The sequence below is a fragment of the Mixophyes fleayi genome, chromosome 7, assembly GCF_038048845.1.
Source record: "Mixophyes fleayi isolate aMixFle1 chromosome 7, aMixFle1.hap1, whole genome shotgun sequence".
NCBI lineage: Eukaryota > Metazoa > Chordata > Amphibia > Anura > Limnodynastidae > Mixophyes > Mixophyes fleayi.
In genome coordinates, this window is record NC_134408.1 from 116062969 (window position 1) to 116078745 (window position 15777).

At 39.8% G+C, this 15777-nt stretch overlaps 1 protein-coding gene across 17 annotated transcripts in view; it reads right to left on the reverse strand.

The window, feature by feature from the left end:
• PCBP3 (poly(rC) binding protein 3) overlaps positions 1–14179 on the reverse strand; it is a 56946-nt gene extending 42767 nt beyond the window's left edge. For 5 of the 17 annotated variants that reach the window (XM_075180479.1, XM_075180478.1, XM_075180475.1 and 2 more), the window contains exons 1-2: positions 13912–14178; positions 12051–12160 (exon numbers count right to left, since the gene is read on the reverse strand). The gene's annotated coding sequence lies outside the window, so the exon portion shown is untranslated. Of the gene's footprint in view, positions 1–12050; positions 12161–13911 lie in introns of all 17 variants that reach the window. The other 12 variants (XM_075180473.1, XM_075180472.1, XM_075180468.1 and 9 more) reach the window with 4 other exon arrangements.
• Between the last annotated feature and the right edge of the window lie 1598 nt (positions 14180–15777).

Below are 15777 nucleotides of genomic sequence, written 5' to 3' on the forward strand. Positions count from 1 at the left end.
CTTTATCCCAATTTATGATTAAAATTTTGCCGGAGCAACTGAGCGTTGCTCAACTCCTGGCAGAGGCAGGCTGGGCTTGGGGGCATTTGCCCTCCGGGCCGGTCCCATAGTGGGCTACCTTGGGCTGGGTCACTGGGACATCTGCATTTTCTTTCCTTTATAACAGACTGCAGAGTTGAGTGTTGACCCCCGGGCTGAAATTTGCCAGCCCTGCCCTGGCTCCCGGCAATACTGGCTGGCAGCAGTAAGAGTACCGCTCACCAGGCCAGTCTTGGAAAAACCTGCGCATGAGCACTGGAATTGAAATAACGGACTTGGGATTTTAGTTCCAGGTTCAGTAAAGAAAAATAAATAAATAATAAAGTTGTATTTAATTAAATGTAAAAAAAAATGTATTTAATTTAATAAGCCTTTTTTCCTGTTGGTCACCCTAAGAGGGCAGTAGAGATAAGGAGCACCACCGCTGCAGGTAATAAATAGGGTTACCCATGCTTTGCATTAGGTAGATTTGCCAGAGGCCCCGGTGATAGTCTTCTCCACCTAGGGGGCTTTGTTAAATGTGGTGGATTTTGTACTTTTCACCCATTCATAAATACAACTCTTAGGGCTAGATTTACTAAGCTGCGGGTTTGAAAAAGTGGGGATGTTGCCTATAGCAACCAATCAGATTCTAGCTTTCATTTATTTAGTGCATTCTACAAAATGACAGCTAGAATCTGATTGGTTGCTATGGGCAACATCCCCACTTTTTCAAACCCACAGCTTAGTAAATCTAGCCCTTAATCTTTAAAATACAACTTCCAAAACATCCACAGTCTCTTTCTCATATGGACTGGTAGGGAAAAGTCAGTGTACACATAGAGGAGATGTTGACTGTATATACTCCTTTTCTGGGTTATAACTGTTACACTTGGCTTGCTTCCTTCCTGTCCTTCTCACACTTCAACAACTGCAACTAGAGACATGTATTTGTGCACTACTTCACCCAGCAGGCCAAAACCTTAAAAGGAGGCTAAAAGGTCTGTAACACATTATACAGCACAACTTGTATAAATTGACAAATATATTTAACATGTTATTCCCACTTTATACAAATTATATTTTAATTGAACTGGACACAAATTAGCAACCTGGGGGTAAATTTACAAACACTTTTGAAAAGGAAATGTGGAGGTCTTGCCCACAGCAACCAATCAGATTCTAACTACCATTTATGTAGTACATTTTAGAAAATGATAGCTAGAATTTGATTGGTTGAATGGAAATCAAGTCTTCATTTCTACTCACAGAGTAAGGTTCAATTAAAGCACAATCAGATTATGCTGCACTGTACAGAGAATATTTGTAATTTACAGAAATTCCTGCCCCATTGTAGATTAGACTCTACATTCCCTACCACACAAGCACACACAGATTAGGGTACGTTAGTACATTTTACATTTCATCAGCCTATTAACCTACCAGGTTGTTCTTGGAGTGTGGGAGAAAATCATCCTACCCGTAGGAAGCCCACACAAACATGGGAGAACATACAGGGTGTGATTTATGTTCGGATGTACGGCCATTTGTGTAGCGTATACAATGCAATTCATGTCTGAATGCAAATGATACAATAGTCAATGACTTGAGGGGCAGAAGGGAGGGAAGGGGCAGACTAACGTAAGACATATACAGTAAGAGCGTTCAGCCTTGGTTTCTCGTAAGTATGCTTGGTTTGATCCGTAATATTTGCATCAGCTACAGGGCAGGTTTAAGTGCTGACTAACACGACATACTATTTGTTTTAAAAAACTATATGTATGTGTGCCACTAGATAGCACAAAACATAATATAAAAAGACATTGTATCTACAGTATGCATCATCATCATTTATTTATATAGCGCCAGCAAATTCCGTAGCACTTTACAATTGGGAACAAACATTTATAAGACAATACTGGGTAATACATACAGACAGAGAGGTAAGAGAACCCTGCTCGCAAGCTTACAATCTATGAGACAATGGGAGTTTGAAACACAAGGGCATGTGCTACATCATATTGCACACTGGACCAGCTAGAATGCAAAGGTAAAAGTACTGAGTGGGCTGTGTGTGTACCAATGTAGGTCAGAGGGTTGTTGTCTTGTGTTAGCTGTGTAGAGGGTGGTAATAGGGGAGATTAAGGTGGTGGTTGAGGAATATCATAAGCTTGTCTGAAGAGGTGGGTTTTCAGAGAACGCTTGAAAGTTTGGAGACTAGAGGAAAGTCTTACTGTGCGTGGGAGGGAATTCCACAAAGTGGGTACAGCCCGAAAAAAGTCCTGTAACCGAGAATGGGAGGATGTGATGAGAGTGGAAGAGAGACGCAGATCTTGTGCAGAACGGAGGTGTCGAGTTGGGAGATATTTTGAGACAAGTGAGGAAATGTATGTCGGTGCAATTTTGTTGACGGCCTTGTATGTTAGTAGAAGAAGTTTATATTGGATTCGTTGAAATACAGGCAACCAATGTAGAGACTGACAGAATGGCTCAGCAGAGGAAGAACGGTTTGCAAGGAAAATCAATCTAGCCGCTGTGTGCATAATAGATTGTAGGGGTTCAAGTCTGACTTTGGGAAAACATCTTCATGAATTTAATGTTAAAAATATAATAATTCTGATGTGATCTTGTGCATATACTGCAGACTGTTATGTTTGTCTACGTAAGGCAAGTACCATTTAGGCAGAGAGTACTTACACCCATATTCAAATGGAGACCGAGCTTGAGATACACTTGGATTTAAATAAGGTCGGAACTATGCTCAAGTTCCGTGCTCTTTTTTCAAACACAACTTATGTTCGGACTTGAATCAGACCCACAAACTCCCCACCAATAGGGCCATGGCTGGGAATGGAACTCACAATCCCAGCACTGTCAGAGAGCAATGGTAACCACTGTGCAACCATGCTATTCAAATCTACCTAGAAAAAGTGGTGCCTAGTTATTTGCTGCTGTATGCCACCATATGTATGTGTCCTGACAACTTTTATACCTTTGACTACGTCAAGGTAAGTATAGGAGGGTTTCATGAGAATGCATGCATTTGATTGCCAAACATGTAAATGCTCTAAGCTTACCAGAAGACATACAAAATAGATGACTCAAATGTCAGTGCGAAACAGACATTAATAAGTTTATGTCAGGTGAACAAATAATACATATTGCTGACAATCAGGGAGTGGATTGCACTACAGTATGGTTATGGGATTATTGTGTATTCTTTAAAGGGCACTATCATCATATACATACTGTAGATACAACTTTTCCTGATAGTGTCTCTTTAAACAAAGTAAAATGCATGTCTGAAGTGACAAAGCATAACTACACTGACCTGAGTGATAATTATTTTTCTGACATCAACAATGTCATGTTTTAGATAACAAGAAATCCCACACGCTACTTTCTCACATAAGCTGTTAGAGAAAGAAAGGTTGAAGGGGTGGGCTGGGTGACCTAAAGTGACAGTGAAAAGAGGATTGAGGAGGCGGAGGGAGCAGGGTCAGGAGAACAGGTTGAGGGTAAAAGAGGAGTGAAGAAGTTAAAGCACTTTGGAGTACACGACAGGAAGGAAGGTGGAGAGGGTGGCAGGGGGTTTGCAATGGGATGAGGTTTGGAAGGAAGCCGTAAAGGAGAGATGGTGTGACGAATGGAACCAATTTTCCTCTTCAAGAAAGCAAAGTCATGGATGGTGAGGGAGAGTGGAGGGTGGAAGAGGTCGGGGCAGAAACAGAGGTTGTTGACCTGGGAGGAGAAGGGTTTGAAATAGGATTGTTTGGCAAGAGAGAGGAGGAGCATAATAGGAAGACAAGATCAATTCAAAATTGAGAAATTCTGCATCAGAACAGGACTGTCTCCAGAGTTGCTCTGCAGAACGATAGCAATGCAGGTAATGAGTGAACTTGGAATGCCAAGGTAGTAGTTTGGAATGATGGAGACCAAGTGTGGTGGCAGGAGTGGATTCATTCAGGACTGCTGAGTTGGAGTTGTGAAAGGAGACTGCTGTGTTAGGGCAGGATAAGGAGAAACATGGAACAAGGAGTAGTTCAAGGGTGGCAAAGAAGCAGGAGGGGTTGGGATAACAGATTTAGTAGTGTCCACAGTGTATTGAGTGCAGGAGGGTTAGAGGTGGATAGGGAGAGAGGGAAGTAGAGAAGGCTTAGTTAGAGATATCACAGATGAAGAAGAGGTCCACTGGGTGAAACCATAGGCAGAAGTGATGGGGAGAAGTCAGAAGTACCATTGGGGTTATCAATGAGGATATTGAAGTCCCCAAGGATGAGGATGGGTAGGTTGAAGGAAAAGAAGGGTGGAAGGTGGGACCCAGGGTGCAGTGGAGGACTGTAACATGGAAGTGTTAGGGAAAGGAGAGATGTATGGCCTTGAAGATAGAATCTTAAAGGAAGAGAAGGAGAGGGAGGGCAGTTAGGCAGACACAAAAGAGTATTGAATGGAAGGCACAATAGATAGATAGATAGATAGATAGATAGATAGATAGATAGATAGATAGATAGTAGGCTGAAGAGAAGTGAGTGAAAAGCATAACCATAAATAGGGAATACAGTACATGTAGAAAAAAAAAATATTAGAAGTGATATTGGAGGGGAATGCTGGAAGGAACAGAGGGTTGTTGGGTCCAGTGAATGTAACTGGAGGATAGGTAGCTTGTCTGAGGGAAAAGGTAGAAGAGTCACTTGAGGGTTGAACTGGTAAAGGTGAACAGCAAACATAGTGGATAGTTGTACCAAATGCAGGAGCGGAGGGGAGAGCAGCCCAGCAGCGTCAGCAGCTCAGGGAACTAGAGGGTCAGGATGGTAAGACTGGTGAAGTAAGGAGGTCAAGGTAGAGAGAAAGGCTTACTGTGCTTTACAGGCTGCGCAACTATTGGTGACAGGGAACTTAGGCACCAGAATTGCGCAACAGGGTTCAGGGCTTCTTAAGAGCTTACAGTAGCAGTAGGGAAGCTACCAGCTACCACTGGATGGACAGTGTACCAGACGGCTGTCACATTAAAATAATGCAGACTGTTCTTCATTGTGGTCCTCATGAGGGAAGCCATCAAATGCTGATGTGGCGATGCCAGGAGCTCATGAGCGTCTTTTGCAGTTTATGATCGGATATAGATTCGCCAACAGGTAAAATTATATCCATGTCCAGTGAATGTTGAGACCTCCAGGGGAATGAACCACAGCTGTAGATCCCAGAAGTAATTGAGACAAACATGAGTTCTAGATGGAATGGTGTAGGCCAGAAGGAGCAGGCCCAAGTTGCAGCCTCAGACAAATGGTGAGAGTACTTCAACAGTAGATATAACTTCATGCCTGCTCAGGTACAGTGGTGCTGAATTGTTCGGAGGTCACAATTACAGCAAGTATTTGAGGCACATATGCTCCAACAGATAAATCTGACTGTGCCTGGTGTCTATTGAGGTCTCTGGATAGTGTAGGTCGAAGTCACAGATGTAGATTTGTTGTTCAGTACTAAATTAGAACAACAAAGGACCTGAATGCTCAAAGTGGTAACAGGAGTGATAATACTAACTAGTATGCTATTTTGTTTGTGGAAGGGGAGTCCCAGATCTGAGTGGATTAAAGCAGAAGCTGGGTGGAGCTCACACAAGACACAACTAACTGGTTATGATAGTTGAGATCACTGGGTCCAGGAGCTGAGCAGAGATGTGCATTGCAATGTAGAACAACTCACATCTTCCAAAGACCATCAAATATCATGTGCAAGAATTGTTCACCCTGAAATCAAAACCACTTTGCAGAGAACATCCACGAATGACCCAGTAAAACATAGACCCATATTCCACAAACAGAAATTTATTAGATTAAAATGGAAATTTCTGGTCACTTGTTATGTGTCACTTGTTTATAAATGAACCTCTGTCCTTTTGGGAAAATGTCAAAAAAAATCATTACTTCATCTTCAGCTGCATCCATGTATTTGGACAGCTAATTATGGTGTACCTGTGGCTATTATTAAATTGTTGTTTTCAGACTCACGGCTAGATTTACTAAGCTGCGGGTTTGAAAAAATCAGATTCTAGCTGTCATTTTAAGAATGTACTAAATAAATGAAAGCTAAAATCTGATTGGTTGCTATAGGCAACATCCCCACTTTTTCAAACCCGCAGCTTAGTAAATCTAGCCCTCAGTATTTACACTTTCCCAATGTTATCTTGTTTTCTGATCTCTGACCTTGGCTTGTTAGTCACTACAATGTTTGTCTGAGCCTATGAGCTCGGTTTGCTCTTGACTACATTACCTGCTTGTGGCACTGTCCTTGGTTAGTACTGTAGTTGAACTAGTTATTTGTTTATGCCCTAACCACTTGACCTGCATCATGTAATTACACCCCTCTCCTGCCACTTCCCTGCAATTTACTACTGACCTGACCAACATTCTCAGACTGGTGCTGAAAATAATTAATATCCATGAAGTAACCATTTGCCTAACCTAAAAAAAAACACTGATCCCAAGTCAAAGTGGGAGAAAAGCAAGATTAAGACAAATACATAAATCCCACAGAGCAATCACCACACAAAGAGCCATGCTTGCTGCGGATTGGCTACAAATGAACCAGTAAGATAACTCTACTAGCTAATCTTCCTACTGCAGTAACCACTGTTGCAACAGTACACCAGAGAGGCCACTGTTTAAATTATGATCTACCTGGATTCCAGAAAGGAATCACTAATATTTAGTATGGGGAAACATTACCATTTAGCCCTGCACAATGTGGGAGCAGAGACAAGAGAGAGCAATTGTGCACACGGTGGAGGAGTGAAATACAAATAATTTTTCTGCTGTGATCCTTTCAGTGTTTCTCCCTTCGACAAAACTGTATATGAGGACCATCTAGTAACAGGTTACCAGAAGTTAAACATTAACAAAATACAGAGTACAACAATAACTACATACCATCTTAAAATACTTTTTTTTATGTTGAGCAGTTCCGTTTCGCCAGCGCTGACCTATACAGCAGCCGCGGTGCTGTCTAAGAAGCGTCTGCGGCGGTGCTGTATACAATACAGCACCGCCACGGACGCTTCTTTGACAGGGCCGCGGCTGCTGTATAGGACAGTGGCCACTTAGTTAGCACAGGGGGGGTTCCTAGAGACTCAGAAACTTCCTCTGCGTGCGCCACTGCCACTATATGCATTTATGTGGGCAGTGTCGGACTGGGGCATGAAGGGCCCACCGGGGGAATTCAGTGATAGGGGCCCACTATATTGGGGTGTGGCCAACTTTAGGAGTGGGTGTGGCCAGTAAAGGGGGTGTGGTCAGGCTATGGAGGACAACTTATAGCACTATTTTAAATGTGCACCTTTTGCATTAGACCCTGCCCATTCTACTGGTAGGGAACTACATGGGACCCATTAATAAAACACTTGTGGTTTGGAAGAAACTCCAGTACCAGCTCCTGTCGTCTCCTAATGCACCAAGACAGTTACTTATGATAAGTGCATCATTTGGTTACCTCCAACCCTCGCCTCATATGTTGTTATTGCCCATCATGTATTGAGCTTATTAAAAGCCATTACAAGGGCTACACAAACCAAATAATAACATCATCAATTAGAAGACATAAACTGCACAATTAATTTTTTAGTACAATGGTTACCAACCTGTTGTTGCTGTGACATGTCCTGGAATAAAAGTCAATTCATAAAAAAACAAGTGATTGTAATTCTCAACTAATCTCAGTGAAATCCATCTAATTTCATTTTAAATACGGTTGATATATGCCTATAATACTTTCACTATATCACCCCTAAATTCTAAACAGGACAACCATCAAAAAGAATGCACAATAGGCAAAAGGAAAAATATATAAATATAATTATGTTCTCCTATGCATGTGCCTTTCTACACTAACATACAATATAGACCAACATATTATACAACCCTGAATGATTATATTTTCAACTGGATGCAATTGGAATACTAGACTACATGAAAAGCACCCTTCATTTGCCAGATCTTGTATACACAGTCTGATTATTAAAATGACTCTTTGTTATAATTATTTTTTAAGGACTCTTACAGAATATGCCACTCGTCAAAGACCATACACACAGCATCAGTGCTACTACGGTTGCGTACTTCACCAATGAATGCTTGTTGAGAAGGGAAATTTTAAAAAACAAAAAAATGAACAGAATACAGCCCATCCAAAGCCTGTCACATTTATTCCATATATGCTGGTATGCTGCCAGTGTTGTATGAAAGAGAATATAAATATCAAAGGACGGGCGCAAATGGGGGAAGGGTAAAGAAACACAAGGATTGGGTCAATGAATAAGTCAAGGGGAAAACGGTCCCAAAGTCATTAAAGGATGTTGGTCTTCTAGTTCCACCTATACCGATGTCCCAGATGGTAAACTTACATCAATGTGACCTTTTCTATTCCATACAGTATTTGAATAATGTGTCCTCTTGCTTCAAAAAGCACCACCACGATGTACTTTTACTCCCCTCTAAACCTGTTTCTTCTCCTCACCAGAGTGCACATATGGGAGACCAGGGAGAGAACAGAGAAAGATCTCATGGTGTTTTACGTTCTCTATTTATTAAGTTAAAACATGGGGTTAAAAACACTCACATTTTGTATGTTAAAAAGGTATCTTTCAGTCCATATGTTTCCTCGATCAAACGGCAGTATCCAGCTTCTGTATCCCAGCCACGATCAAACTGGCTGGGCTTCAGACAACCTGGGGAAACTCTGCAGCGTCAGAGGGGGCGTGGTCTATTGCGTCCAGTGTTGCATGAACCTATGATGACCAAACTGACCTTGGATCAGTATGTTGATATCAGGACGTCCTCCTCCCCTGCTCAAACTGCTGAAAAACACACTACCGCGCCTGGGCTCTCTGCATCTGCGCGGTAGTGTGGTTACAGGAGATGTGACCGCCGCCGCCATCTAAACAAAGTTCAACATCAAGCTCCGCCCTAACAACGGAGGGGGCGGAGCTTCAACCCCGCTGGGCCTACCGGTGGATTGACCGGCTGTCCGGCGGGCCAGTCCGAGGCTGTATGTGGGTGCCAAACGCCAGCGCTGTCCTATACAGCAGCCGCGGCGCTGTCTAAGAAGCGTCTGCGGCGGTGCTGTATACAATACAGCACCGCCGCTGACGCTTCTTTGACAGGGCCGCGGCTGCTGTATAGGACAGTGGCCCCTTAGTTAGCGCAGGTGGGGGGGGGTTTCTAGAGACTCAGAAACCCCCCCTGCGTGCGCCACTGCCACTATATGCATTTATGTGGGTGCCAAACGCAATCAAACAATTATAGCAACCTACTGCTAGAACTTATGTTACTTAGGACACATTAGTGTTCTACAAGAATAAGAAAATAAAAATATAATACAAATTTTAAATGAATTCAATCATTTTGTAGGGTGAAAACTGAACTGGGATTTTTGGTTTACTACTACTATATTCGAGCCATAAAATATATTGAAGTGCCCCAAGCTTAAGTGGCCACTGCAGTATGTCTGTGATAAAACACAATTTTATTTTTGACTCTTCAGGCCCATATATGATTGAAAAATATATGTACAATTAAGTAATATGTAAGTTAGTATATGATGTCTAACTTATTATAAGTATAATACTTCCATTGGAACAACACTCCACAACATAATCGTTGGCTCCTCCCATACTTCACATCACTTGGGTACAGAATGCTAAAGGTTTCATCTTGGCTGTAATCACTAACTGTACTATATGTCCTCCTGTGATCCTGTACTCTTGTCCCCTTACACAGTGTGTCCTCTAATAACCCTTCAGAAAGATAACTGCCCTCTTGCTGTATGTTACAAACAAGTAGGCTACCCGGATGGACAGTTCTGGGATGAACGATAGACTGACAATAAAAAATATGGCTACTGTGTATTACTTTCATTTTAAACATGCATTTTTTAAGATGATTATTTCTATTACTAAAATGCAAGATCTATTTTACATGGACTTAATTCTTACATGCAATTTGAAAGCATATGAAAGCAGTTCTGGATGCTCGACTTTGCCAAATTGGACCGATCCTTCACATATTACACCATTCTGCTCTTAGGCAGAACAACCCAATTAGAGAAGTCGGCTGATGACCACACACTGGCAGATTGCAGATTCCCTCCAGTCCTATCTACATCAGTTATTAATTGAGATTACTGTCTTTTTTGGATTATTGGTTAGTGTGTTCTTTAAACAGATGTGACAGACTCGTACAGTATTGTATATCTTTATTTCATGTGCCAACAGTATATCCATATCCATGCATTTGTAATTGGAAAAAAAAACATTGGAGGGGGTTTCTTAATCTGTTTAATATACAGATGGCATGCACAGCACCAACACGGTCCAGTGAACATGATTTTTGCAGACATGACATGTACTGTTTTGCAAATGAATAGTAGCCTTTGTTGGTTCTTGAATAATATGCATGTCATTTGGTCTTCAAATATATGATATATGCTTATTATCTCTTTAGAGTATTCACATTTCTGACTATACAAAGCAGGTGTAACAAATAAACATAGTAAACCAGTACAAAAGCCCTTCAATATTGAGACGATACAAGTATGTGATACACGTCATATCAGGCAGCTATGGATTCTACATCTGATATGCTTCTGTCTATAGATTGTGATAACATGAATCAGCCGCCTACACCAAATCTAAAAGATAAATATTAAATATCTAGATGAAAAATTAGTTGTCTGGATGAACGATTAATAGTCAATTTAGCCAAGAATTGAGGCAGAATATTTATTTTTAGGAAACAAAATATAAATCTAAATGATCTAAAAGGAATGAATTTTAACTGAAAAATTTGAGAAAGTGAACTGTGTTTAAAAATAATTAAAAAAATGAAAAAAGCCACATTTAAAAAATAAATAAATGCTATATTCAATTCTTTCATAGCTTAATGATCCCCTATGAGCGTATACACAGATATGGGATTCTGCCTCCTGTTGTATTTTATACCCCCTTGATACAGACATAAAATATATAATGTACGCTATAGAATAAACATATTTACTGGTTTATTCCTCATATTCACAGGTTCCGATTACTTCATTTATACACAGTCCTTTTCAAGACACAGTAATCTATTGCCCTCTCATTTATGTACATACAATTAGATAGGACATAATATTGAATATAGAATGGCTGGACCCAACAGCATTGGGAAGAAATAACAGGTATACCAAGAAGCCATTTCAGTGAATAAAACCATCTAAAAGCTATATTATAACGTGTGGATGCTTTTCTAGGCTATAATTTGGACACAAATATGTAAACTGGACAAGAATCAAATCATGACATACTCTCAACAGTAAAATAGAACTAATTATATTTGACTCCTATTTATATATATATATATATATAGCAAATGGAGCCATTTCAGTTGTTATCCTACTAGGGTTTTCCTAACTGAAATACGATTATAAAGACTGAGTGCATTTTAGAGGTGAGTTCTCGCTTACGAGATGGAGCAAATGGTATAAAATGCACACTGGATTTGTCTCACAAAATGGACGCCTAGGGGCTGAGGGAGATGATATTATTGGGTTTTCCAACAGAATGGGACCAAATTTAATATGTACACTTAGATTTATATATTGAGATATTCATGTGTATGAACAAATGTACCCAGATATTTTACTGTATACATATTTATTTTGCTATGGTATATTGGCCTTTGTGTACATTCATTAAATCATTTCATTCGCTCTTATACGAGTTTTATCTGTGTCATTTGTGAAGTAGATAAGCCCCAAACAAGTAATGCTGGCTAATATAATGACAAAAAAATGAGATATAGCATACCAATATATAACATAACATCATATCAGTTTTAAACAACTGTGATATATCAGTAAAGTATACTTCATATTGACAGTCATCTTTTCAAATTTCCATATTTCATGGAATATTACAATTTTAATTTAATTTATATTCTTCGTTCCATACTACCATTTCCATTGATGACTATGTCCACAAACTAAAGCAGCCCGAATTCCCTTACCGTATAAAAGACCGGTGGTGGATCCTATGCGGTAACCTTTCGAGAATCCCTTCGGTAAGGCTGTATGGTGGGGATGTATTCCTTTCACCGTTGGGAGAAAATCAGAAATGCTGAGGGGAAAAAAATAAGTCAATTCCAAAAGAGGTTTTGTTCTGAGCTCATAATGCCGAAAAACCTTATTGGCCCTACGAAAAAGCCACATGACCAGCAGCGTTGCGCATGTGACCTATTTTCTTCCCAAATCCCTTGTTTTCTGTAAATGGGATTCACTGATGTAGGTGCTCACACAATATCTCATACAGCTGCTTGTGATTGCTGTGACTGGACTCCATTTAGGCATATATGGGGCAAGTGCCACAGGCTGAAAACCCCATGCAACACATCTCTGGTTTGTGGAGAGCGTAATGATTCAAGGCAAATTCCCAATTTACGTCCAGTCTAAAAAATAATATCTCATGATAACGGTGATGGTCAATCGTCGATTTAAGCACAGGTTTAGCCTACGTCAAGTGCACAGAACTGTAGCTCATCAGACACCTACATTTTAGAGGGGAATACAAAAATCTGAAAGGCACAGAAGAATAACTGCAAAAAGTCTATGGGTACTTGTTCATGGGTGAGGGTCTAATGCCCTCTAATCGTTCTCTATGATGATACAACATGTGTTTAGTTTAGCAGCACACATACACAGTGATAGCTCCACATGGGGGTAATAAAAGTTGTCAGCTAGTGAGTGCGAATGCAAAACATGCCTGCAATTAAACAAGTTATTGTTGAGTGTAGCTAAAAACTTGAAGTCACTATTAAAGCTTGTCTGTCGACATGTGAGTGTACAAAGCCTGCGAGGTCTGCAGCCAGTAGAAATCACAATCAAATACAACAGTCCGCAATGTACCATCATGGTAGGCAAAGAGTTAACAGACAGCCTGAATTTCCTATCAAATGTGTTCAGTTTTAGTGATGGAGAGAAATAAGGATTAAAAGCTCCAGATTAAACTCACTCTGCTGTTACTAAAATCACCCCACACCCACATCAGCGTCTACTGCATGCAAACATAGCTAAACAGCAGAGTAATACACGTGACATTAATATATAAATAGAGTCATATAAATAAATAAATATGGTTTAGTAATGTCATCACTTAAGCATTCTTGAGCAACAATTTTGCATTTTAAGGAATTAAATAACAAGTACTCAGTAATTCATATTGTGTCTAAAAACATCAGGCCTTCCACCTTGATGCTTTTATGGTCCATGCAACTCATTTAAAGTTCAACTAACAATAAAGCAGCACAAATAGAACAAAATGAATTATGATAAATGTCTTAAACGTCTAGACGCCAGGGTTGCTAACCATTCAAAACATATTAGCCAAATTAAAAGAAATACTCACCACCACCCGTTTTTACTTACATATTGTTCGTTAATATAAATGTGGATATAAAAAAATTTAGGGGCAATTTTGAAGACAATGAAGCTAAGAAATTATATACAATGGGATAACAATCTGTACAGTTCCCAAAGAGATTGGACCAAAAGTTCAATTTTCAGCAAATCTATTCACAAATCTTTTATGTGTTAAATGTTGTAATGGTATAAAACATTGTTTATAATGTCAAATTGTTTAATTGATTACTAATTTTGACATTTTAAATAGACTGCCAATTTTGTTAAAAAAAATACATTTTAAAGATGATTTCTTCAGCTTCATCTTTGCAGACTGATTTGTAGGCCATAAAACAATGAAATTCATAGAAACGTGAACTTTTCTGACAAGTTTTGCTTATCTAGATCATGTAACAGATAAGGAAGAAGACCTCATATGCTCATTCAGCACAATTCAGATGCAGAAAAACTCACCATGTACAGTTGTGTCTGTGACCAAGGTGGGTGGCATCCAATGCTAGAGACCCTGCTCATTGTCACCCTATAAGTAACCTCTGCCATGGCCCCCAGCAAGGTCAGGTCTATAAGAGGGAGGAGGACATGCTGCTGTTGCATTAATCCCTTCAGAAGAGCGTGAAGGGGAGCGGGGAGACAAGAGTGGGAATCCAAGCACATGTCATAGGACGCACATCCTCGGGGCAGGAAACAATGCTGTCTCAATCCCAAATCAATGCTGCACCTTCCAATTAACCTTCAGCTGTTAATGAAGCAGATCCAATAGTTAACTGATAACGTGTTAATTACAGAGCTACTTAACACTGTTCATAAAATTAAACCTATCTTTATAAAGCACCAACATACTCAGTAGCAGTGTACAAGTGCGTAAACACGGATAAAACAAGGCAAACTGACAAATGCAAAAATTCTCTGCGGGCAGAAAGGGCAGTGATTATAGTGCCCAGGAAAGCTTACAGATGTGACTTATTAATTTGTCTATAAGAGCCACACAAGGATGTACTGCAGCTTGGGTCAGAGAGGATCAAGTCAATGAAATTAAGCTTCTACAATCTAATAGGAATTTCCCTGGGCTTCAAGTGATTTACAAAGGTTCAAATAAGGTTATATGAGCTGTAATGTGTCCTGTAGATATAATTTGCCTATATACAATAAACAAGTAAATAGGTTATAAGCTCTTCTAAGCAGGGTTCGCATTCCTATTTTGTCTCCTTGCTTCTGTAATTCTAAAATGATGTAATTGTTATAATGCCCTATATGTACTACGTACTTTGTACATCCCAACAGTATATTGCTGTTGGCTTTGTGAAGATATAAGTAACATCAATGTTTGCATCCCTGAAAAGAACATAACACTGACAATAAATCCTACGTATAAAACAGAAGAGTATCGGATTGTTATAGCTAGAACAGTTCATGTGCCCTCTCCCATGTGACAGAACATGTAGGAGTTAAAAGAGATATGACAGTAGGGAGACAGATGGGAAGGGGGTGGAGGACGAGATCGAGGGAAGCTTGCATGGGGGTAGATGATGTCTGGCTATATAGATTGTGACCCGTTCACTAGATGACCTGTTTCTGTCTTGTCTACAAAAATTGCATGACACCAATTGATAAACTAGTACTGGACATTCAACATCAGATTTTAGATTTGATTTGATAAGCAGTCATTCCAATTGTATTTTTTTAAGCAATATATGTCTCTATTTGGCCTTATTACTAACAATAGAGCAAATCAACAGCGAAAATATCATTAAATGAATAAGGATTGCCATCTCTTTTTTTTTTCTAACAAGGAGGGAATAAAAAATTAGTTATGCGGATGATTTAATTACTGTATGAATCTAATCAAGGAAAGGAAATCCCTGGTTAAGTTGTTCAGGTGGCAATAAAAAAAACCCTACGTTACTGATTCTATTTTTAACTACCCAAAAGGTACAAATTAAACACGGTTGCCTACATATCTAGCGATTCATGGATTAGGGTACCGCACTGGCGCTCCATTGGATAGGCACACAAAGACGGCACATACACAATGGAGGTACTTGGCCAGGTGTGATGAAGTCATTACACCTGGCTGATGTACAGAGCGTCCTTTGCACACACCTGTACGTACGGGACACCCAGACTCACAACTAACTAACTACTTCCTAACTATTAATAATAATTACATATAAAGGGGAAGTAGATAGAGATATATAGAAAAGATATAGTCAGATGCAGAATTGATCTCAAACTGGACGTAATTAAACGCTCAAAAAAAGCTGCACATTAAAATAGTGTATTTACGCCCATACATTGTGCCGTGTGCATGTCTGCAACAGT